At 39.2% G+C, this 24,697-nt stretch overlaps 1 protein-coding gene and 1 long non-coding RNA gene across 6 annotated transcripts in view; one reads left to right on the top strand and one right to left on the bottom strand.

Annotated features, from left to right (window-relative positions):
• The window catches only part of NEGR1 (neuronal growth regulator 1), an 813,801-nt gene that overhangs the window by 770,800 nt on the left and 18,304 nt on the right, over positions 1-24,697 (top strand). The window lies entirely within an intron of this gene.
• On the bottom strand, positions 5,105-24,204 carry LOC144317993 (uncharacterized). Of its 5 annotated transcripts, XR_013383852.1 has the most exons (6): positions 23,938-24,204; positions 9,714-9,779; positions 8,295-8,398; positions 7,527-7,730; positions 6,151-6,275; positions 5,105-5,302 (listed from the first exon to the last, which is right to left on the bottom strand). It is a non-coding gene; the product is annotated as an uncharacterized LOC144317993 (long non-coding RNA). The 5 variants fall into 5 exon arrangements; XR_013383850.1 differs by lacking the exon at positions 7,527-7,730; XR_013383851.1 differs by lacking the exon at positions 9,714-9,779.

Raw genomic sequence — 24,697 nt, 5'->3', positions numbered from 1 at the left:
GGTGTAAATGGATGGTGAGAAACGGACCCTGCCCTAAAGGAAGTCACAGTCTGGTGAAGATTACATTGTCAAAAATAAAATCCCATTTGTGACACCTTTTTTTTCAGGATTATGTACTAGAATATAGAATAAGGTTGTTGAGTATTTTTAATGGACATGGTCAGATTTTAAAAATCCTTTTTCAAGGGAATTCTAAATAGTCACTTTCATAAACCAGTAACATAGTTTTCACACAGTCTCTTCGAGGACATGGACATGGGCGTCGTATTAGCCTCAGGATCAAGATTCTAGGTTCTAGAATGAGCAGTGGTACCACTTCCTGTGAAACCTGTAGCTCTTACTGGGTGCCTTTGGATTCTACTGGCTCTTTCCTGGGATCATTTTTTCGCTGTATAATTGACTAAAGAAAAGAAACTCAGACTTTGGTTAGATTGGTTCTAGAACAGGTTTAAAACTTCTGCTGTTAAAGCTCCCATCATGAAGGGGCAGATCTGACCCACCGGAGGAAGCTGTCTTCACACTCTCGGGTTAGGAGGGGCATCTTTTCAGGGCCCAGCTGGTATAATTGGTTAGGAAGTGAATGGTAATTTCTGGTCTGGAGAAGTGGTGATAACAATTGGACTTTTCCCTGATTACACTAGTAGTTAGATCAAAGATCTAAAAACATTGAAGACCATGAGGTGGCCACACACTTTCTCTTAAAACATGTGTTTTTCGGGGAGCCTGGGTGGTTCGGTGGTTGCACGTCTGCCTTGGGCTCAGGGCGTGATCCTGGAGTGTCGGGATCAAGTCCCACATTCAGGTCCCCCCAGGGAGCCTGCTTCTCCCTCTGCCCGTGTCTCTGCCTCTCTCTCTGTCTCTCATGAATAAATAAACAAAATCTTGAAAAAGATTTAAAAAAAAACACGTGTTTTTCAGGGACATCATGACTATCACAGTCATTAAAGATTATCTAGGAAATGCAGAAACATAAAAGAAAGTCACCCATATTTGAAACACCCAAAAATAACCACTATTGACACTAAATTCACTTTGTATAGGATATATTAATAATTCTCGAAAAATGCCTCATTTTTTCGTTATATGCAGTATTTACAATTTAATTGATATGTAGCATCCTACCATGCTATGCCACAGATTTTGCTTTTCACTAAATTGTTAACCGAAAGGTATCTTGCTGCTAAAAAAAAAATCCTGTATTAAAATTTCAATAAGTTCCTAAAATTTTTGAAAATAGACAGCAAATGTAAAAATGATTTTTTTTTTTTTTAGATTCTATTCCAGACTTGGGTTAATCAATAGGAATACTAAGAAATATGAGAGACAGGGCAGCCTGGGTGGCTCAGCGGTTAAGCACCTGCCTTCAGCCCAGGGTGTGATCCTGGAGGCCCGGGATCGAGTCCCACGTCGGGCTCCCTGCATGGAGCCTGCTTCTCCCTCTGTCTGTCTGTCTCTCTCTCTCTTTCTGTGTCTCTCATGAATAATTAAATAAAAATCTTTAAAAAATAAAGAAAGAAATATGAGAGACAGTCCAGATGGAGACAATGGTGTTCTGTAACGAGGTTCGGGATTTAGAGTTCTGAGACAGAGACTGAATCCTCAGTTCACTGAATGACCATAGAGTCCTGAGCACACTGGTGAGCCTCTCTGAGCCTCAGTTCTACCGCCTATAAAATGGGGGAAATATTAAAGCTTGCCTAAAAACTTGTTGTGAGAATTAAATGATATAAATGTACATGGAATTGGGTTATAAACTTGAAGTTGCTACTCAGATGATGCTAGCACTAGTTTAGGAAGTTGGACTTAAAATTATCTCTTGAATTTAATTCCTAAAACTGAATTATAGTTCTCTTTGTCTGTCATCACATGAGGGTTCATCACAGAACCTAACTTAAAATTAATGCTACCAGCAAGGCCCGTCTTCCAAGTTAAAAAATTCAGAGGTGACTTTGAGGCTCGGATTTGAATATCAGTAGGCTGATCCCATTAATCCAAATAACAGTCTTGAATGCAGTTTTATTTTTCCCATAAAAGTGATTGTTCAAAATCGATAAAACTTTAAATGTAGATACCACCGAATATAGGTTTAGTCAATGTGAATGGTGTCAGACATGATGGTAGGAATTTCTAACAATAAAATCTCCATATGGATGGTGGAAATTTTGCATTAACTGTCCTCCCTCTCCCAGCCTTGATATTGCAATAGAGAATATGAATTGTGCTGTGATCAGGGGAGGGTTTGCAGAGCGGAGGGGAGCCAGTGAGCGTGTGAAGCATCTAACATCTACATCTCTTGGATAACGTGGATTATGGCATGACACTTCCGTGTGAATAGCACGCGGATGAGGTGTGAGAGCATTAAGCTTTCAGACTATCGCTGTGACAGCCTACGTTAGTTACTCTTTGACAACTCAAATAAATTTGACAAAGACATAGCATCAAACCATATCATAAGCCTCTTGAAAGGGGGGAAAAAAAAGAAAAGTAATGAGATTTTTATCCTATGCCCTCGTATTGTACAGTTGTCACCGTAATCAAAGATTCCAGAAAGCTTTTCATGATGTAACTTACACTGTTTACTACCATCCAGTTGGAGCCAATCGTATCAATTGCATCTAAGTTGGGGATCACCTTTACCGTCTTTGTGATTCTGTCAGACTGTGTTTGTTGTAACCCTGCCCTGCATCTACTGGGAGACCTTGCCCTACCACCTGCTTTCAGAGTTTTCTGCTTCTGGAATGTTACATCACCTTCTCTAATCTCTCTCAGCCTGTTCTTACCAAGGACTCCTCTTATCTGACAGGTCACAAGGAATAATGGCTTTTTTTTCCCCCTCAGCAGGTACTGCAAACCCTCTCTTTCTTCTAAGCTCTGTTAAGCCTCCCTTCTATCCTTCTCTTTCAACACTGACCAAAGACACCAACTACTGAAATTTCTAAATAACCTTTCAATGACCGGTAAACAGGGCTTTTCTTGGCCAGGCAGACAAAAGGAAAAAAGTTTTTACTGTCCTTCTCTTGGGTCATTCTGTTCTTGACCGTGGGCTTGTCATTCAGGACTGTGAACGTGTCAAACATGCAAGTTTATTGATGTTTCCTCCTCAGCCCCAAAGCAAACATAAGCCTTTATTCTTTTTTTTTTAATTATTCCTTATGACAAGAGACATAATTTTTATGATCAAATTTTATTGATATTTTTAAAGTATTTTTGAAAGGGAAGAAAAGAACTTAGAGAAAAGCATAGTTCATTAATTTACTCAATGAATTCATACAAGACATTTTTGGGGTCTGTTCTAGGCATTGGGCTCTCAAACACGAGTAGGATGTTGGTCTCTGGCTGAAGCTTCACAGTCTCAGAAAAAAAAATTACTAACGGGGAGAGAAGTATGTTATGTTTGAACATTTGGGCAGCCCAGATGGTGGAATCAACTGTGTTTAGGAAGGTCAGGAAGGCTTTTCAAAGGTAGTAAACTATGAACAGAGGTTTAAAGGAGGAGTCAGAGGTCAGCAGGGCTGTACTCCCCTGTTGTTCAAGGAGCTACAGGTAAAGCCAGGTGATGGGCGGTGGGGGTTGGGGGGGGCAGCAACCATCTTCTATCATGGCCTCATCTCCTGCTCCAAGGGCTTGAATTTACCCAAAGGCATTGGAATATCTTGACCCAGGAAGTGATTGATGTCAGTGTGAAGGTGTCTCTGGTAGCAAGAAAGGGCAGAAGTAGAACAGACACTGCAGGGGCACTAGTTAGGAGAGTAACAAAACACAGCAAGCTCCAAGGAGTCACATATGGTGAAGGAAGAAGTCGGTGGCATAGGAATACCGGGTATGACACACACAGACTCATAAAGCCAGTAATATATCATTATTTCTACTTTCCATGATCTTCAAGACTTGTATGCATTCGTTCCTATTTAAAATTTCAAAAGGCTGTATTTTTTATTCTTTTTTAATATATTTTAAATATACGAATTTCAGTAATTATAAACCGAAACACCGGGAGCAGATTAGTTTGATGATTCAAAAGGTATAGCACATGTTATATAGCCTGATTTTGTACATTGTGCCTTTGGGGCGAAATTCCTAAATGCAATTTTAGAACATGGGCTGATATGCAAGGATGCTGATTAAATAGATCTTCCTATTTGGGGCCTCATAAGACACAGGCACACAATGTGTTTTACTATGATGGGTGAGTCAAAGAAAAATAATAATGGAGATAATATTAAAAAGTGACAATGTCTTCATTGAATAATATGACACAAGACATCATAAAACATAAAAAGGGACAGCACAGTTTTGGAGAAGATGTCTGTAACTTGGGTGTGTATCCAAATTGTATTTCGAATACATAAAACATTCCTATAAAAATAAGATTAGGCAGGGATGCCTGGGGGGCGCAGCGGTTGAGCGTCCGCCTTCGGCCCAGGGTGTGAGCCTGGGGTCTTGGGATCGAGTCCCACGTCCGGCTCCTGCTTCTCCCTCTGCGTGTGTCTCTGCTTCTCCCCATGTGTCTCTCATGGATAAATAAAAAATATAAGATTAGGGCGGAACATATAACAGGACACAAGTTTAAAAAAACATGAATAAATACTTCACAAGAGAGTACATCATATCATCAATAAAAGTGTGAAAAGACATTGAATGTCATTAGTCGTTAAACGAGTGAAAATTAAAACTGTAATCTGGAAGTTCTGGAGACCCATCAGAATGGCTAAAATGGAAGAGACAGAAATGTCTGGCTAGGATCACCCCTACCTTTGGGTGGGGGTGTAAATAGACATAAGCCCTGGGCCAAGTGTTAGACATTCTCAGCGTAAGCAGAGGACTTTCCTACCGCGGGACCCCGCAGTTCCACTCGCAGGGAGGATGCCTACAGGAACGGGGGGTGTGCCTGGAGTCACACGCGCCCCAGACGTGCTCCTGGGGGCCCACAGCCAGAAACACCCGCAGTGTCCTCCGCAGCACGGCCGCGCGAGCCGTGGCACAGCCACACCGTGAAGTATTGGGCAACCGGGTGAGCTGCAGGGCGTAACAGGCCATGAAGGACTTGCACAAACATGACACTGAACGCAAATAAGCCAAACATCACGAAGTATATTCTGTGTGATTCCATTTATTGAAGGTCAAAATAATAATTTCCGCAATTAGCAGTCAACAAAGTGCTTACTCTTAAGAATTGGGATATTTACTGGAAGGGCCACAGTGGCTTCGGGGGGTGCTTCTGGATCAGAATGCCAGTCGCATGGATTTATTTCCTCTGAAAAGTCATCAAGCTGGACGGTTGCAATTTATGCCCCGTTCTACTCTGTTGCAATTAAAAGTTTAAAGAGAAAGACAGAAAAAAGGGAGGTGAGTAACCAGACTCTTATGAACATGCAACAGCCTAATACTGTCGTCTGTAATTAAGATGTAAACGTGCCAAGTAAAATTATAGTCACTTAAATTGGTCACAGAGACGTAATCCATGGAAAACATGCCAGTTTGGAATTTTTTTCCCCTTCCAAAAATATTGCGTACAATTCTTAAAAGTCAATCTTGTCAAAAATAATCCATCTTACCTTCTCAAAATAATAAGCACGTTGTAAAGGTTTGCCTCCTGATTTTATGAAACAATTTACCATTTGATGACATTTAAGAAAATCTAGCTTTTTCCTCCCCTTCTGAAACAACACAAAACCACCCCAGCTTTGTTTTCTGAGACAGTGGTCTCAGAATAAACTAAACAGAAATCTATTTGGTACACAACTGATTTGAAATGCCTCCTATTTCCTCTTCCTCACGGTTTTCCGTGAAATGATTTCCAATGAGTTCATCTCAAATGAGGCAACTTGGCTTCTAGCAAGAGGGAAAATATCTTCTAACGTGGTCGCAGATGCTCTAAAGACCGCATGACATTCCTCTATCCTTCTAACTTTACGGCGATATGATTCAAGTCTTAGATTCTTTGTCTTGATTATTTCGCAAACAATATGAGCGTCTGTTTTAATGCCCTTTTGACAATCCCTTATGAAAGAATATTCTAATGAGTAATGCAAAAATATCATGGCAAATTTAAAATAAAAATGCGACATAGGCTCTTTCCCCTTTTTTCCTTTCTTTTCCTTCTCAATTCTTAGAGCAGAAAGCTAGGAAATTCAGTGACAGAGGTTTCACCTTGGCCAGAGCATCTCCTCAATGCCCTTGGGAATGCCCAGGAGGTCACACAACCGTGACTGTGACTTTGGACCCGACCATCGCACTTCTCTCAGGCAGGTTCCCATCAGGAAGCCAACTGCTTGCTGAAACATCAGAATAAGCGTATTGGGGCTTTCTATTTTTATTTAAAGCCATATACATTTCCCAGGTTTTATTCCCCCACTGTCATAAATCCAAGTCCTCCCAGGTGTCTGCGGTTTAGATCGAAGTTTCTTACTTTGAGAACTTTGCTGGAGTCAGAACATTCAGGAGTCAGTGTGTCAGATCACTTCCGCTATGTCCAGTCATCATTTCTAATTCAGTTTTTTATAGCCCATCAACCTCCTCCTCTAAAGCTATAAATCCTCAGCTAACTTCAAGTGCAACAATATTTAGAGATTTTTATCTCTAGAGCTCCATAGAGAATTCCAAATTTCTCTAATTATATTGTCCCGTTATCTATAATCTTTGCTTAAAGACAGTTTTGATAGCCTAAGCTGGTTTAAAAAGTACATTGAGGCTGTCTTCACCTTGAGCTTATATTTTCTCCTTGATTTATTGCAGTTTCTGAGAAGACAAAGTTTAAGCTTTTCCTCATGTCATTAACCCCAACTAGAGTTTAAACGGGCAGGCCGGGAGCATCCAGCTTTGAATAACCCTGCAAGAGGGTGGTTGGTATCCTCTGTCCTTTCCAATTTGATTCAGAAGCCGGAAGTGTTTGTGGAAGTCGTTTTGACTGCACTTATATTTACGCATCGTGTATACCCATATTTATGCTTTATCGTGTGGTTCTAATCCAAAAATGTAAATTCCATGAGGGCAGGAATCATTCCCATTGATCAGCCCGGGCTGCAGTATCGCCAGTGCCTAGAATAGTGCCCTCGCAGGGTAATTGCTCAAAACATATTATTTGAAATGTTCCTGCATATTAGGTAGGCTGTTTGTTGCCCTTTGGGAGAAATTCTGTCTCATGTTGTCCTTCGTACGGCATGTTATTTGAACACATATTGCTTTTTGTTGGAATTACGTTACTTTCTAAACGAGGGATTGGCAAACTTTTTTTGAAGGCCAAATCAGATGTCGTTTTGGCTTTGTGGGCCTTATTGTCTTTCTTACAAGTACTCAACTCTGCTAGGAGAATTCAACTCTGCGGTCGTAGCACACACACAGCACGTAAATGAATCAACAGGGAGCCCCCTCCTGTTGTAGGAGGCCCTTGAGCTAAAAATGGATTTTTATTTTTCAGTTATTTTTAAATATCAAAAATACCATGACACTTGAAAATTATATAAACTTAAAATTTCCACGTTTAGAAATAAAATTTTATTGGAACACAGCCATGTCCATTGACTTACATTCTGTCTAGAAATGCTCTTGTGTTCTAATGGCAGCGTTGAGTAGTTGCAACTATAAAATTAGCAGCAGAAGAGTTTGCAAAAAGAGAAATAGGAAGTGACGGGGTATTTGTCCTTGTCTCTTTCACACCTCTGATGATAACAATCTCCATATCTTCAAGACAGGTAAAAAGTTTAAAACTTTAATTTTGGAAGCCAGGTTTCCTATAATTAAAACGTAGTCATGATTCAAGAGAAAAAAAATGTTATTTCACACCTGCTGGTGAAAATCTGTAAATACAGAACACAATTTTCAGCAATAATTATTGATTCAAAGAATCAAATGCGTAAATGATGTCCACAGGTGATGTTAAAGAATCACACAAATCAATATGACCAGGCTTTTCATCTCTCCGTCAACTTTACAACAATTATTTACAAAAGAAAAAAAAAGACAAGAAATTAATTTCTCATTTTTATTCTTCAACACAATTGAAGGTGCTAATGAAAAATCTAGAAAATCTGTACATCAATTAGTCAAGAGTTGACTATAGATTACCATCTTCTATAAATTGTAAGCATCAAATGAATACCACTTAAATCCATTAGAAAAAGTAAGCTAATACATGTTTTGCACAAATTATAAAAAACTATTAGCATTAGATGAAATTCATCCAACTTATAAAAAACCAAGGAGAGGAGCCTTTTCTAATTGTAATAGGAATTTCACAAGAACAGGCCCTATATAATTTGAAAGAATTAATGAATGATGATCACAAAGCCACTTACTCGTTCATGCATCTGGTCAATAAATACGCATTGATGGCTGTTCTGCACCACGTGTTGTGGGGACACAAGGATAGATGAGAGACTGGGTCTGCCCCCCAGCAACGCTTGAATTGGGGAGAATAACACAGAATTAATGAAAGTAGACCTAATGAAAGGTTTTAATATAGATTTTAAATAAAAGGCCTTCTATGGAAATATCTTTTTAAAGTGTCAAATAAGTAATACAGGAAATAAAAGCTGGAAACCATTGTGGGGAGAAATGGATCATTGAGATCTAGAGTGTTCAGTGAAGGCTTTTTGGTAAAGGAGAGGCTTAAAAGGAATTTTAAGAGTGATCTAAGAGGTATTTTTTTTTTTTTAAGTTTAAGAGTGAATAGACACCCAGGAAACATTTGATTCATAAATAATTAAGTCTAAGACTCACATAACTGAAGAGGAAGAAAGACCCAAGTAGGTAAAATTGCTAACTTTCTGGACCCCCGTTCCCAGATTCACCAGAGGTTTGAAGAACTCAGGGCCGGACTCATCAGTTCTGCCCCATATTCTTCCCCCACCTCCCACCGCTGGCAGGATGGTAGAGTGTACAGGTCGGGGATCAACCCAAACACAGTAGGGTCCTGATAGAGGAGATAAAGCAACATAGAATTTTCCCTGAAAACTCAAACTCTTTCATGTTTGGAAGACGATCGTCCATGGCAACATTGAACTTTTTCTAAAAATAAGTCAGAGTCAGCCATCACCTTCTACCCAGATGGGGCCCATTAGAGGGCTTCCTAGTGTTGTGTCAGAACTTTCCCACCTTTCAGTTCCAAGCCCAACTATGAATAATTCCCATTACCCTGGCCTATTGCCATTGCAATTTTAAAAAGTTGCTAGGATTGGGCCATGTAAAGTTAAAATGTCTGTTTTATGATGGCAGATTTTTTTCCGTTGCTCATTGAAGATAAAGAGGCATATAATATCCAGTTTTTAAGAAAGTAATTTTAAGCTATTAAAAGTATTTTCAAACACTTCATATTTGAATGTTCATGTAGCATGTAGAACCAACCACTCTTTGCTGATGCATTTATGTAGAGGTAATTTTTTTTAGATTAATCATGGAAATGTGTTTCCTAACATGGTAAGTGAACACCTATATTTTTATGATATGGTATCTTTTTTTTAAGATTTTATTTATTTATTCATGATACACAGAGAGAGAGGCAGAGGAGAAGCAGGCTCCATACAGGGAGCCTGATGTGGGACTTGATCCCCAGACTCCAGGATCATGCCCTGGGCCGAAGGCAGAAGCCAAACCGCTGAGCCACCTGGGGATCCCTGATATGGTATCTTTTATAGAATGTAAATCATCAGCGTTTTTTTAACATATTGACTTACAAATTGCATGTACCCATCCCAGTTACCACTTGACATGCTTACCAAATGCCCTTGTGCTTACACGGAAGTATTCCATGACAGATAATATACAGTCCCATCTTCAAGGAGCTAAAAATACAGTAAAGGCAATAACACGTATTCAGACAGCTAGATTGCAGAGCAGAGTGGAGTTCCTTAAAAATCCATCGTCACTAAAAATAAAATCCAGTTTTATTACTGTTGTCTGCAGGACTCTGAATGCTCTGACCTCTGCTCATTGCTTCAGCCTCACTTTATGCACTCTTGCTCATCGTGGGTCACCAAGTTCTTTTGATGTGTAGGGTCAGAAGTGGCACAGTGTCATTTCTATCTCATGTCATTGAGTGAAGCAAGACTGATGGCTAAACAAAAGTCATGAGGCAGGAAAGTGCATACTCTCCACAGCAGGTGGGCTCTGAAAAGTACATGGCAAAGGGTACCGACACTGGGGTGGATAGCTAAAGGTTTGGGTCAAATAGCACGATCTACCACACTAGGTTATGTGCAAACTTATGATTTTGTGTCTTCCTACTTCCTGACTCTTTTCAACACCCAGCCACACTGATTTCAAACTAGGTGATATCCCCCTTTTACTTCTCAGTGATTATTGGTCACCCAGCACATTGATCGTGTGGCTGACCACATTTCCAGACATGGTCATGCATTTTGCCTGGGAGAAGAATATTCTGGCCTCGTTTGTACGATAATAATTTTGGACATACGTCTCCTATGTTCAGCTGCAGGTATCTTAAAACACATCTTCCAAGAAATATATTCATTTGTAATGAGCCAGAGAGCATCACCTAGATGTCTGCACACAGTGAGCGTCCTATAAATGCTACCTTTTAACTGACCACTCTAGCTCATGTCAAAATATGTGTGACCAATATATTTCCATGATTCTGATTATATAGAAGCATTAATATTCAAAACCTTACTAAGCTGCTCACCTGCATCAGCCAAGCTGATTGAGGTTGTAGGATCAATCAAAAACAGACACAACAAGACTTTATTCTTTCAATTCTATAAATAAGATATTTCTAATTCCAATGACAGAAATAAAGGCCTAAGGTAGGCCCTCTCAAACTTTAATGTGCATTTGAATCACCCAGGGATCTTGTTAAAATGCACATTCTGATTCAGTATTCTGGGGGAAGGTTTGATAGTCTACATTTCTAATAAGCTCCAGCTGATGTTGATGCCATTGGTGTTCAAACCACATTGAACTGGCAAGGGTCTAAAGGATTCAGTAGTGTCCTTTCCTAAATAAAATCCTTATCCATGAGTCATAACAACTGCATTTTTAAAAAGTAATAAGAAGTGACCTCAACATATAAATTATTGTAAGATTCTTTTTCTTTTGTATATCAAGAGGCCAGCTATGCTTCTGCGTGTGTGCTGAAAATGAATAGAAATTATATTTGGAAACAGATCCATAATCAAAATAAAATTATATTCATCATATAGCAACTATTTGATGCTCTATCACAGGCCCTGATTATTGGCAATGAATTCAGAATTACACCTGGACAAGTAAATTGGACTAATGCCCATGAGAATTCACTGGTAATTATTTCTCACCTCATAGTAAGTCATCAGTTGTTGTGTTAATCAATTTACGAAACACATTGCTTTACTTCTAGAATAAGGAGCAGTATGTTTTAGATAAAGATTCTTATTTACTCAAAAATATTTAGCACCCCATTAGAACATAACATAGTGATAGGCAGTATATGAAGTAGTGATGGACGACACGTGACACCTATTCTGAATAGGCTTACAAACCAGGGAACAGATGTGGTTAGTCAGATAACAATAAAACAATGCAGGAAGCATGAATTTCCTTAAGAAATGAACAGAAGTGCTAAGGAAGTCCATAAAGGGAAAAAAATAGGACTCTTTCAGCTAGACTCTTGTTTAGAACCTGTAATGAAGCATGGTAAGGTAAGCATAGGGCATCAGCCTTGGGTGGGAGTATTTGGTATATTTTTAAATTTACCAAAGAAAATGTAATAAATATGGTGAAATTCCATTTGAACCCTAGGAAACCAATCAATGAATTGTAGTCACACTTTACATTTTCACTCCAACCCGAACATTCAATTTTTCCCACTTACCTTTCTCAGTTTTTGTTTCTGTAAAATGAGTTGATCTTTTTTTAAAAGATGTATTCATTTTACAGAGAAAGAGAGAGAGAGAGCAGGAGGAAGGACAGAGAGATGGGGGAGAGAAAGAATCTCAAGCAGACTCCCCACTGAGTGCTGAGCCCAATGGGGGGCTCAATCTCAAAACCCTGACATCATGACCTGAGCTGAAACCAAGAGTCAGACACTTAACTGCCTGAACCACCAGACACCCTGTGGGTTGAGCTTCTAATACACACACACCTAGTCAGAATTGATTATTGCTCTGAATAGCATTTTAAAGAAATGATTAATTGGAGAAGAAAAAAATAGAAAATGGAATCGAGAGTAAAGATTAGAGAAAATGGGAGTTAGGGGTCTGTTCACTTGGAAAACTCTACAAGAGAACTTTGGTTTTAGTGTGAATGTTAGATTTAGGATAGTGAACAGCTATTTGCTGGTCAGAGCAGGACGAAAAGAAAAATACTCTAGCCAGACGCATAAGTGAGCACCTGTCCACATGTGTTCCTGGCCCTCACAGCCTGCTACTGCTGTGAGCATACCAGGAACAGGCCGGGTTGCCACTGCTCCACCACTGGCCAGGGACCCTTGCCAGTCTTCCAGATCAGCATATCCAGGCTCTGGCCATGACAGCATCAGATAGGGCCAGGTGCTCTCTCAAGAGTGCCTGGCCTCATTTCATTTGTGATAGTCTGTATGAGATGTCTAGGCTCCTGTGACAACCAAAATTATGAGCTTGGATTGAGGCCAGTTCATCACAGAACCCTAATTCAGGGCCATCTTTTGTCTGGTGGCCCCAGGCCACTACAAAATACCATTGTGCCTCCGTACTTTTTAACCTAAAAAAAAAAAACAAAACAAAACATTAACAACAACCTTTTCTTTATTGTCCTGAAAGTAGTGCATCATTCCTCTTTTCAGTGGGATGAGAAGGTAATTATGTTTGTTTAGAAAGTATATTATTATGCAGAATAATTTTTCAGCACCACACACACACACACACGCACACACACACAAATACTAGGATAGATCACAGTTGAAGTATCATTATAATCTGATAAAAATGCTTCACAATACAGAAATATTGTAGGAATTTGGGTATAAGGGTATATTTTTCACAAGAAGCAATTCTAAGTACCTCTGCCTAAGATCATTAATTCTTGGTGCAAAATTTAAGCATAACCTCAGACATCAGAACACCTGTTATTTTGTCATTTGTACACACTAACCTCAGCAATCTTTGACTAAGACCTCATAAATAATATTTATGCAACCTCAAATCTACCCAAACAGTTTACACAGACATAGATTGAATGAATTGCTATTGTAACGCCAAGAGCATTGTAATGTGGTAGGCAGCTGGTTTGAACCATGGATTAGCAGCTATTGCTAATAGAAAGAGATAGAAGAACCGTGTCCATGAGGGCATGCAGCCCCTGTGAGAAAGTCTCTTTCATAAAAAATATTACTCAATAATAATTCTAAGAAGCCTCCGAAAGGCGGTGTTGCTTTAAGAGGTACATGTTCACATAGATCTCCTTTGGACTTCCATACGTCCGCCTGGCCTGGGGCACGCCCCTTGCCTGAAATTTACTATGGGTATTAAGGATACTTCAAAAAAATCTTCTAGACCTATCTTAGACAAACACAAACTCAAGCATTTAATTTCCAAGGAGCAGCTAATTCATGATAAATGATACTTAATGAATACTTTTTTCTTTCTAAGGCGTTCACGCTCAATCTCAGCACCCTTCTCCCAGATTTTCCCAAATAGCGAACATAAGACACACAGATGACCATAACTATTCATAAATGGCCAGAGTGGATAGAAAGTTTGTAATCCTTCTCAAAAGATGTTTAGCACAGAAGCACTTTAATTTCTTGACTCACTGGTATATTAGCTTTTTTTTATATTAACGTGGATTTATGTGACCATTGCTGTATTTGGGTAAGACTTCATCCATCAGTTTTATCATCACTTTTTGGATAACAGCTTTATTGAGATATAATTCACATACCATACAGTTTACTCATTGAAAATGTAAAATTTAATGGCTTTTAGTGTATTCATGGTGTTGTGCAACCATCAACTCAATCAATTTTAGAACATTTTTATCATCTATAAAACAAGCCCTGTACCCTGTAATTATCATCCCCCACAGCCCCATCCCTCTCAGCCCTAAGCAACCACTAATCTTTCTGTATCTATATATTTGCCTATTCTGGACATTTCATTTAAATGGAATCATAAGGTTTTATAATTATTTTTGCTGATTGCATGAAGGTAGATGTATTTCATATTCTAAAAAAATTACTTCGTTTCTTTGAGCCATATATTTACAATGTCATGAACCTATAGTTTGGTAGTACAACAATTACAGCTTGTGTTAAAGCTCTGTGAATGAACATACAGTCAAGAATATATACAAATACACTTTGGCCAGCCATTGAAATAAGACTTATTTTTTAACTTGTTGGCTCATGACCGATTCAACAACCTCAATATGGCTTCAATTTAAAAAAAAAAAAAAAAAAAAAAAAAGATTTTATTAAATAACACTTTTTTTTTGGTAGAAATATATTTCTCATGGTTTCTATTTGCTTAGGGAGCTGCTTTAGAATATAGAGAACTTCCATGTTTATTACTAGTAACGATATTTAAGTTTGTAGAGAAAGACAGTCTCTCTGTCTCTCACGCACACCGGGCTCCAGGTGTCATACTTCCTTATTGCTCGGGGAAGTTGCTAGGTGGTGATTGATTGGTCTCCACTTCGAAGATTCCTTAAAAGCAACAGCTAAAACATATGTTCCACTTGGACTGTTGCTATGGACTCCTAACTCGTCTCTGCGGCCTCCTGCACTCCCTCATCTTAATCTCTGTACCGCAAATGGCCCCAGCGATATGTTTAAAACTGGTCACTTCTCTGCTCAAAACCATCATCCAGTAGCTTCCTGTCTCACTAAAAATAAAATCCAGAATCCCCATGGTGGTGTGTATGATATTGTCTCCAGTTCTATAACCTCATCTCTTACAATCCCTCTCTCACTGGACTATCCCACTGGACTCCAGCCATTCTGATTTTATTGCCATTTTTCAACACACCAGGTGTGCTCCCGCCTTGGGACCGTAGTGCTAACTGGTCCCTCTACCTAATACAATTTTCCCTCAGTTATTTGTATGGCTCGTGTTGTTACTTTCTTCAAATATCTAGAAAAAAGTCTCCAAATTCTTTTTTTAGAGGGAAGAGAGAGCGCACGCACACAAGTGGGAGGTGGAGGGTGAGGTGGGGTGGGGAGAGAGAGAGGGAGAGAGACTCCTGAGCAGTCTCCATGCCCAGTGTGGAGCTGGATGCAGGATCCCAGGACCCTGAGATGATGACCTGAGCCCAAACCAAGAGTCAGACACTTAACTGACTGAGCCACTCAGGTGCCCTAAGTCTCCAAATTCTTAACGATACATAAGAGAGCACCCTGCTCTTCCATTCGCTTTCTGTTCCCTTATCCTATTTAATCTTCTTAACACTTACCACCCCCTGACGATTAGTTGGTGGGTTGTTTTTTCTCCATTTTCCTGCCCCAGTGTAGGTTCCCTGATAGCAGGAAACTCATTTATCCACTGCTGTTTCCCTACTTCCTAAGAAGCACTTGGGTAATAGTAGGTATTTCATGAATGTCTGTTGAATGAATGCGATGGATGAATAATTGGACAAATGGTGAATGAATGAAAGAAAAAAAATATTGACCCTTTCCTTTGGATAAAATACCTCCAAAATAGAAGTGTGGAATTTCTATAGACTTTTATTTTTTCCAAGTACAATTAAAGTGATTAACTCTGTTTTTAGGGCTTTGAATTAGCCTTTAGTCCTAACATTATTTCTGACATTGCATAGCATGAGTAGAATCCTGGATGGATTCAGTCAGGTAAAAAGAATGTCTGATTTGACTTTGACATAAAAAATACTTTGAAAGACCCTAAAAATAAGGGAGTTTTCTATTCAGACAAGATAACTATAAACCCGGTTTTAGAGCTGACATTTTATAGTCACTAGGTGAAATATTAGAAGAAATAAGAGGCTTGAGCACCAGTGTTGTGCCACTGGGTCTTGCATAGACATCTTTCATCTCTTCCCTTTCCATAAGTGCATGTTTTACTGGAAAATTTGGAAGCTTATAACCATTTTTTACTGAATCCAAACTGTATCTTTTGTGTAGTTAACACTAAATAAGCTGAATTCATGATTTGTGGCTGCATCATATTTTCATATGCATTTTCATTTGCTTTCAAATCAGTATTTGTAGGTATTGAATACTGCTAAACAATGCCAGGGAATATGTATTTATTGTCTGATCACAAAAAAAAATAATTGCTCCTATTTTTATTCTTATATGGGGAGTCAAAACTATAAAAAGCTATGACACACCATTTCTGAAAATTCAGTAAAATGTGTGAATTATACACTTTGTGTATTAGCACGCTAAAATTTGGATGTTTTATAAGCAACTGTGCTGTAAGTACTTTGGCACATCTGGATAATCTAAGAGTTTTAGAGTGAAAATATAGTATGAGTGCTTTAACGACAAGAAATTGAATTCCATTTTTAAAAATCTAACACATGAGATTTAATTTTAAATAGACAAGGAAAAAAAAAAGGTACATTATGTTTCCCAGTCACCTCGTTGATCCCCAAGACAAAAGAACACAGAGCCATAGATGAAGGGTATCGTAGGGCAAAACCAGGGAGAAGGAGCCAGATTCAAAAGGAGCTCAGGCCCACATGAGACCAAAGAGCCTAAAGCAATGAGGAAAAGTATCTTCAAACCTGGAGTCAGAAGCTACAATGGCCAAAGTTTGCCAGAGGTGCCAAAAAAACCGAAAGTTTAGAGCTGAGTTGCCCAAGTAGGTTGGAAGGCCTTTGTCTCCTTCAGGTATGGCAGGAGGAGCCCGCGAATAGGGGGCCTTGGTGCTCGTGCAGCATTTGCTCGCCCTGTCCTACCAGGCAGGGGGCACTCTGAGAAAGGAGACCGGGCTGGCAAAGAGCCTCAAACATAGGGCAGGCCTCAACACACCTGCTTGCTTAAGAAATGTGAACTATCCTTCTCCCTACCCCCCAGCCCCCGGGGAATGCTTCATAAATAAGCAAGGGTAAGCCACAGGTGTATTTTTACTTTCAAACGGAATCCATCTCTTAAATATTGCTCTTACAGAGTCACTTCAAACTGAAAGCAAACACCAAGTTTCCCATGTGAAGGATATTTGGGGAAAGTTCTAAGCATGACAAAACAGTGGTTTTTAAGATGGAGGAGCCCTCTCAACCACACCACAGTGTGTCATCCCTACCACAAGGCTGTAGTTGCCCCCATTTGTGTGGCTGCACAGTAAGGAGGTAGGGACGGGTCTGGGGCTGACTGGAGAGCTCCGGGCGAGAGCAGAGGTACGCACCATACGGGGACCTGACGGATGGAAGGAGCCTCCCAGAGATGAAGGCTCCCCGGACGGAAGGCCTCAGAGGCCAGCGGCTCCGGGGCGTTGGCTCAGGCTCTTAACAAACAGAATTTTGTCTTTGACAGCCTTTCACCAATTAGGATTTTATTGTGCGATCCACTGAGCATTTGAATTAAAAATGAAACACAATGTAGAATTTTCTTAATCTTTTGGACCTTTTTTTACTTGCTTTAATTTTACCTCAAAAATAATTTTTAAAAAACTGCTGTGGTACATAGCGATGTTTATTACTGACTTGTAAAATAATTCATTTAAATAACGGGCGGTATTTTTTTTCCTTCTTTAGAAATAGATTTTTTTTCACTGAATCTGAGTTCGTCGAAAATAACAGGGCCGTGCTTGCCAGTATCAGCTGTCTAGTCAATGTGGTTTATGAAAAAAATTCTAAAATTACCCAAATCTTATGTCTTAATTATAAAACCAAAAATTGTGTGCTGATCATGCCAAGGTTTCTCCTTACTTCCTATTGGTTTGTTTGTGAAAGGGAAGTCTTAAAAAAGGCTTTATCACCTGTAGGTGATAAAGATTTTTAAGTAACTTTTCCTTTTTTTATTGGAGAAACTCCTGATGTAGTTTTGTTTGTTTCTTTATCAGTGGCGGATCTTCTAAAATGTTTTAACCTTTATAATTTTTGCTTGTCTCCGAAGAGTATGATAGTCAAGTGGTTAAGGGCAAAGATCTTAAAACTATGGAGACCAGATTAAAATAGATGTCTAACCCTTACCTGTATCAGTTTTTGCCTACATATAAAGTGTGTGTGTGGGGGGAGGGGAAATATAGGCTATTGTGAGGAGTAAGTAAATGTATATATACGAAGTTTTTAGAATAATACACACAGTAGGTCTAGGTAATATTCAGTTATTCTTTTTAATATTTTGTTCTAAGTCCTGAGGTCCCCAAACATACAAATTATTCCTTCTCTGTGAGCTGTGTGGTTTCCTGATAGCACACGGACATTATATCCCCAGAAACTGAAATTATCAGGGCTCACACTCAGTACCTTAACACCACAGCAGTGATGGAGGCTTTTCAGTAAAGACAAGTCGTTTTGTTTCTGTGAAGTTTTGGTTTGAGCATCGTTACCACATGTGTGCACTTGCGGGTGGGGCCTAACATACACTGCCTTGAGGGCAAGTGTGAAAACTTGCAGCCCGTAGGCTGAGCATGCACATCTGCTTGATGTCATCTCGACAGAAGGGCCAGCACTGAGAGCTGTGAAGCTACAAGAGGGTATTTGGTCCCTTGGAGCATTAGCCTACAAACACGGATGCTGGGCTGTCCTCCTCCCTGCCCATAATTTTGATAATTCTCAGTCTCCTCTTGCCCTTTCAATGAGTGTCTAGATGACTCTCCGAGCCGTTGGTATGTATGAGGAGTGTGTGTGTGTGTGTGTTTGTGTGTGTTGTCGATCTCTCTGTGCTCTTATGCGTGGCTGCATAGCTCCCCTTGAGCACATCTTGCATTATTTGTCCTGTCGTCTTTCTTGGCCATTGTCTTCGTGCAGCTCCTACCACATCTTAAGTGCGGCATTCTCCATCTTTCTTCACTCCCTTCATGTCATTGTCTCCGGTTATTAAAGTTCCAAAATGTTAGAATTCAAATGGAGTACTGACTTATTTTACAGTTAATACAATTCCTTCATATAACACCAAACTTTGTATTTTATTGCTTACTGAAGTTGTTGACTATATCTCATTTGCTCGACATTTAACTATGTTAGGAACTGAAAATAGAGTTTGTTTTCATTATCCTCATTTTTTAGAAGCGCATGGACGACTGTACACTTCTATTAGCTAAAGCAGAGCAATTTATTTTCTTTTTAAAGATGTGTTTATTTCAGAGAGAGAGCATGATCGGAAGGGGCAGAGGAAAGAGAGAGAATCCAAAGCAGACTCCACATGACCGTGGAGCCTGAAATGAGGCTGGATCTCACAACCATGAGATCATGACGGGATACCAAGAGGAGGGCTAAAACATTGCAATTTAGGTACCTTGTAACCTATCGATTTACTGCCCCTGGCCAAGTCCTCATAGAAAAAGTAAAGGATTTCTTCCCTTGCTCCAAACACAAGATGGGAAGTTATTGGTGCAAGAATATATAAGATGAGACATACAGTTACAAAGAAATCAAGCTACAGGAATGCCACTCAATGCGGATCCACAATATGAATGAACTTAACCAATTAACCTTAACATCAAAGGATTTTCTTCTTAGAACAAAGAAAGAATGCGGACCGGCCTTTCTGTTGGCCACTGACTCAAGATGCCAGTGCCATCTGGCTCGCAGGCTTTGTCTTCTTACACAGACAGAGCACACTGCAGTTCAGGGGGCTTCCGCGTCTGTGAGGAAGATAATCTCGGAGTTTTGGCCCAGATACATACCCAACTACTTGCATGTGCAAACTCTGTGCCTCTGCAGCCTCAAAGCTGGGCAGACAGTTTTAGGTGAGCTAACAAAGTCAACAATTATTCAGGCAATGAACCTAAGCAGGCTTACAGGAGAGGGGGTAGGAACTGGTGCAAACTGAGGAGTAGATGAAGAACTTCGACGTGGCTGGCTGCCTTCTGGACTTCCTGCTCCTCGCTGGCATTTCTTTGATATGTGATTTTCAAAGCAGGTGTTATTCTTATTGCAATCACATTGTCACACTCCATTATGAGGAAGCAATTAAGCCCATAATAAGTTAAGAGGTGATGTCTTGTATTTTTTTTTTTTATCTCACACAACTGTTGATTTGTTAGCTTTTGAAAACAGATAGGAATTTTTCAATTACATCCTGCAAAATACCTTTTTTCATTCTGAGTGTTTGAAAAGCAAATGTATCTTGGATCCAGTGCTTTTGTGTTTACAAATCTGGATATGATTTAGTAAGCTTTAAAGAGATAGCAAACGCATAGTAAGGAAATCAGATTTACATAATTTTCTGCTTGCTTACAGAACACAGCAGTTGAGATTATCTTTTACATTTGGGAAGACTGTTTTAATATGATAAGATGAAATACCACCTACAGAACACTTGATCTTGCTAGTTTGACTTCTTAAAATAAATTATGGGCTGATTTGTCATAGTGACTTTTAACATAAATTGCTATTATAATCTAAAGCAGCAATTCTAAAGGAGACTGCTTTTTCGCTTCATCTACATAAAAAGATTTAGGTTATTTCTACATTTATTCTTTCCTCCCTACAATCTATTTGCTGTAACTTTACATGGCAGGAACAACAAAAATCCATGCTTTGTTCATTCCATCCATTCTTCTATTCATACATGATAAGTAGCAAATAGCAGCTTAAATGGAGAAATGGCACAAGTAAAAAAGCATGTTGGCTTTACCTTTTGTATATAAAAAAGCGGGTTTTTTTTTTTGTTTTTTTTTTTTTGTTTTGTTTTGTTTTTAGGAGAGCACGTGTGTGCCTTTTTCCCCACTGGAAACACAATTAGATTGCAAAGTCGGGGAATGAACCCAGGGCTTTACTCTTTTATCTTCCACACATTTATTCACTTCCTTATCCATTCGTTTGTTTATTTATTTAGGTATTCTTGCAGCTTCAGTAGCTACGGTAAATAATGAGTGCTATGGTGCAAACATCTTTCAGCTGGAGGAGTGTGAATTGCTAGAAAAAGAGGAGGTTACACTAAACCCAAGGACTCTAAAGTCAGACCCTCTTATGCAATCAGGAGCCTCTGGGGAATGTTTGATGTTTTTCTTCCTGATTTTTGCTTTATGTTTTGTGAGCATTATGCTTGACTAAGCTTTCTGTCACTGTCTCTAAATTCTATTTGTCTAAATTTGCCATGGTGCCTATTTTCTGTACCATCTGTATTCATTATTTGACCACAAAGGAGTTAGAAAATAAGCATGGCTATGTGCTTACTAGGATTAGTTATTCATTGATAAGTGTTCAGATTTAGGCATTTTACATTTAAAAGGTGGGGGGTGGGGGGGGAGGGAAGTGCTCACAGGGCTTCTGGTCAAGCTTTTTCTCTATACTCTGGATGGAGATTACATATATGTACATATTATCTCATTCAGGGCTCAGCATGAATTGGAGTAATCTTGGATTTATAAGTAGCTCATGATTATTTCCTTTCAACTGAAAGGAACAATAGTCCTGACCCCCTGGAGTCTCTGATTGGAGGCTTTGTTTTTATTGTTTGCAAAGGTGAGGAAAGGTTTGTATAAAACACGGAGAACAGACACAGCATAGGATTGTAGAATGTCATCTGCACAAAAACTTGAAGTAAAGACAGACATACGGGTTCAAAAACAGATTTGTTTGAAATCCTAAGCGGAAGTCTGCCCTGCCAAACCTTCCCGGGCCCTATGCACCCCTGCTCCAGGAAGGACTCAAAATACCGTGAAACATCCTCTGGGAAGTAAAAGCATGTACATGTGCTGCTCGTTTGATGCTTAGTCATTTCACCTTGCCGTAGTATCCTTTGGTCTCCCATTTCTAACTTGTGTCTCTTTAACTCTGTCATTGTTCTTGACACTTTACGTGATGTGTCGGGTATGAAAGGAAATCATTGATTGCGTTCATTTCTCTGGCTATGAAACAAGTGCTGCAAATGTAGTGGTTTCGAGCAACACTTACTAGCTCGCAGCTCCGTAGGTCTGAAGCGTGGCTCAAGTGGATTGTCTGTGTTTGATCCCACGAGGCTGAAGTCAAGGTGTCTTGACTTTCAAGCTCCACAGAAGAACCCACTTTCAGGTTCACACAGCCTGTTGTCAGGAGTCAGTTCCTTATGGTTGTTGGACTGAGGTCCTCATGGCCTTGCTGGCTGTTGGACAGGGGCTGCTCACTGCTTCTAATGGTCACTTGCATTCCTCAACACATGGGCCCTTCTGAACTCAAGCTTACTTACTAAGTCAGAGATTAAGACCCAGAAGGGTGACAGTGAAGAATACTAACAGTGAAGAAAACTAACTGCCTACTTTCAGAGGGGCTCATGAGACTAGGCCGGGCCCACCCAGATCATCTTATATTTTGAGGTCAATTGACCTTAATTACATCTGTAAAATCCTTTTATGGCAGCACCTAGGTTCCTGTTTGATCCATCAACCAGGGGGCATGAATCTTGGGAGGTGAAGGAGCACCTGCGACACCCAGGCAGTTCTGCACGGAGTAGATACTACAGAAATGTTTCATAAATGAATCCACAAATGCATGAATGAATAAATGATAAAAGAGACACTTTTAGAAGTCAGATATATCACCTTGCCCATTACTAATAGATAAAACTAAACTTTAGGTGAATAGAAGTTTATTTCACCAAAGTAAGTAATCTTTGGTCATTTACACTTCATCTAACAACCATGATTGAGTTGATGGATCACTTGAAGACATTCCATTCTTGGTTTAACAAATGACAACAAATCTAAGAGGGATTTTTTTCCCCCCTTAAAGACCCAGTTATCAGCCCTGGACCCACATTGCTTGTATAAACTGATTTATGCATCACAGAGCATGGTCACCAACATCTTCTCTTCTAGTACTCACAATAACCCTGTTCTAGAGATGGAAAAACCAAAGCTCATGGTACTTAAGTATTTTGTTGAAGGTCTAATTCTTTGTACTAAAAACTTTCTAAAAGCAATTAACTTTGAAAAAAAAAATGGGGGAGGGAGTCATAATGATGTAATTATAGAATTAAATAAAGAAATTTTTAAAAAACACTCTGAGCAGTCCTTTACATGCCTTGCCCATATGTTTGATAATTATAATGCGATTGTTATTCTACTCTATATTTAACGCTGGAAATACATCTTCTCAGGAATTAAAATAGTAAGTCATCTATGTCAAGTACAAGAGTCTAGTTTTTTTTCCAGCATTGTCTAACCAGCTGGAAAAGGACCTCTCTCTGTTCTTTACCTACTAGTGAAGTGATGAAAAGGTAATATCTTCAAACAAACAACATGCAATTAAATGCCTCTAATTGGCACCTAAGAAATAGTGACATTTGATTTTTCTTCCAGGGTTTTGTAGTTTTTCCTTATTTAAAAATAACTTTTTTCAATCTATTCTTTTCATGATTCAGTGATCTGGCAATCAAATCATATTTACTGACTCAAGGTTTCTTTCCTTTAATTTAAACCCCAAAGCAATTCAATGACATAAAAATGAATGCATGAATGAATGAATTGAAAATGAATTAATTGGGACGCCTAGGTGACTCAGTGGTTGAGTGAGTGTCTGCCTTTGGCTCAGGGTGTGATCCCGGGGTCCTGGGATCCAGTCCCACATTAGGTCCCCGCAGGGAGCCTACCTCTCCCTCTGCCTGTGTCTCCTCTACCTCTGTGTGTGTCATAATGAATAAATAAAATCTAAAACAAAAAAAGAAAGAAAGAACATGAATTAATTGAGTATGCATTTTAGGATGCATACTCTAAGGATATTGGGATTACTAGACTCATATAATTTAGTAAACATACGTAGGACTAGAGAAGGACTCCTAATGCCCAATATGAAGAGATGTATTTGCAAGGCTCCAAAGTGAGTACCTTTGTGTTTCTGCTGATATTTTTAATCAGGGGATCTCCCTAGACCAGTCTTTCCCCCCAACATTGTTTAAGTTTCAATATCTTTTCCAGCACTCACCTTGCTGTGTCTCAGCCACTCCCTTTCACTTACAACATCCTTTTCATAAGATGTCCACATCGTTTTCACTTCATTGTCATCAAACAATGAAGTAAAGCTTCCCGTGGTTTTTCTGTGGCTGCTAAACCCAGATTTAGTCCGAGGTGGCTTTCATAGTTCTATACGTGACTTTGAACCTGACTCAAGACCCTATTCTTAGCACTGAACTGTGAGATCTCACAGGAATCATCACCCTGTTTTTTTTATGAAATAAAAACGGCATTATGACTGTCTTAAAGAAGAAAAACACTCGCACAAAAACCATTATGACAAATTGAGGAATATTGAACCAGTCAATTTGTGCATTTCATTGAACATTCTGAACCATACAAATTTGAATGAAGCTTTCAATACACAAATAAGCCAGTTCTGTAACAATAGACACTGCCATTGTATATCAGACATTATGCATTGTGCAACCAGCTGCATCAAAAAGATGGGAGAATTGGGATTTGTTTTCACTGTTAAATGGAAATCCAAAAAAAATTTATTGTTGCTCTGTAATCAACAGGAATGCTGCTTAATGAAAAACTCTATTTGTATTATTGGTGAGTTTCTTGTTCCTAATACAGACATGAAGGTAAAGCTGCTCTATTACTCTTTATAAGCTGGTCGCTGCCATAATGCTTAAACCCAGCAAAGGATCACCTTGTTCATATGTGAAGAATATCAGAAGAACAGTTTAAATAGGATAGAGGAGAACTAGTTTAATATAGGAGGA

This window comes from Canis aureus, chromosome 8, assembly GCF_053574225.1.
Source record: "Canis aureus isolate CA01 chromosome 8, VMU_Caureus_v.1.0, whole genome shotgun sequence".
NCBI lineage: Eukaryota > Metazoa > Chordata > Mammalia > Carnivora > Canidae > Canis > Canis aureus.
This window is presented reverse-complemented; position numbering and strand designations above follow the sequence as displayed.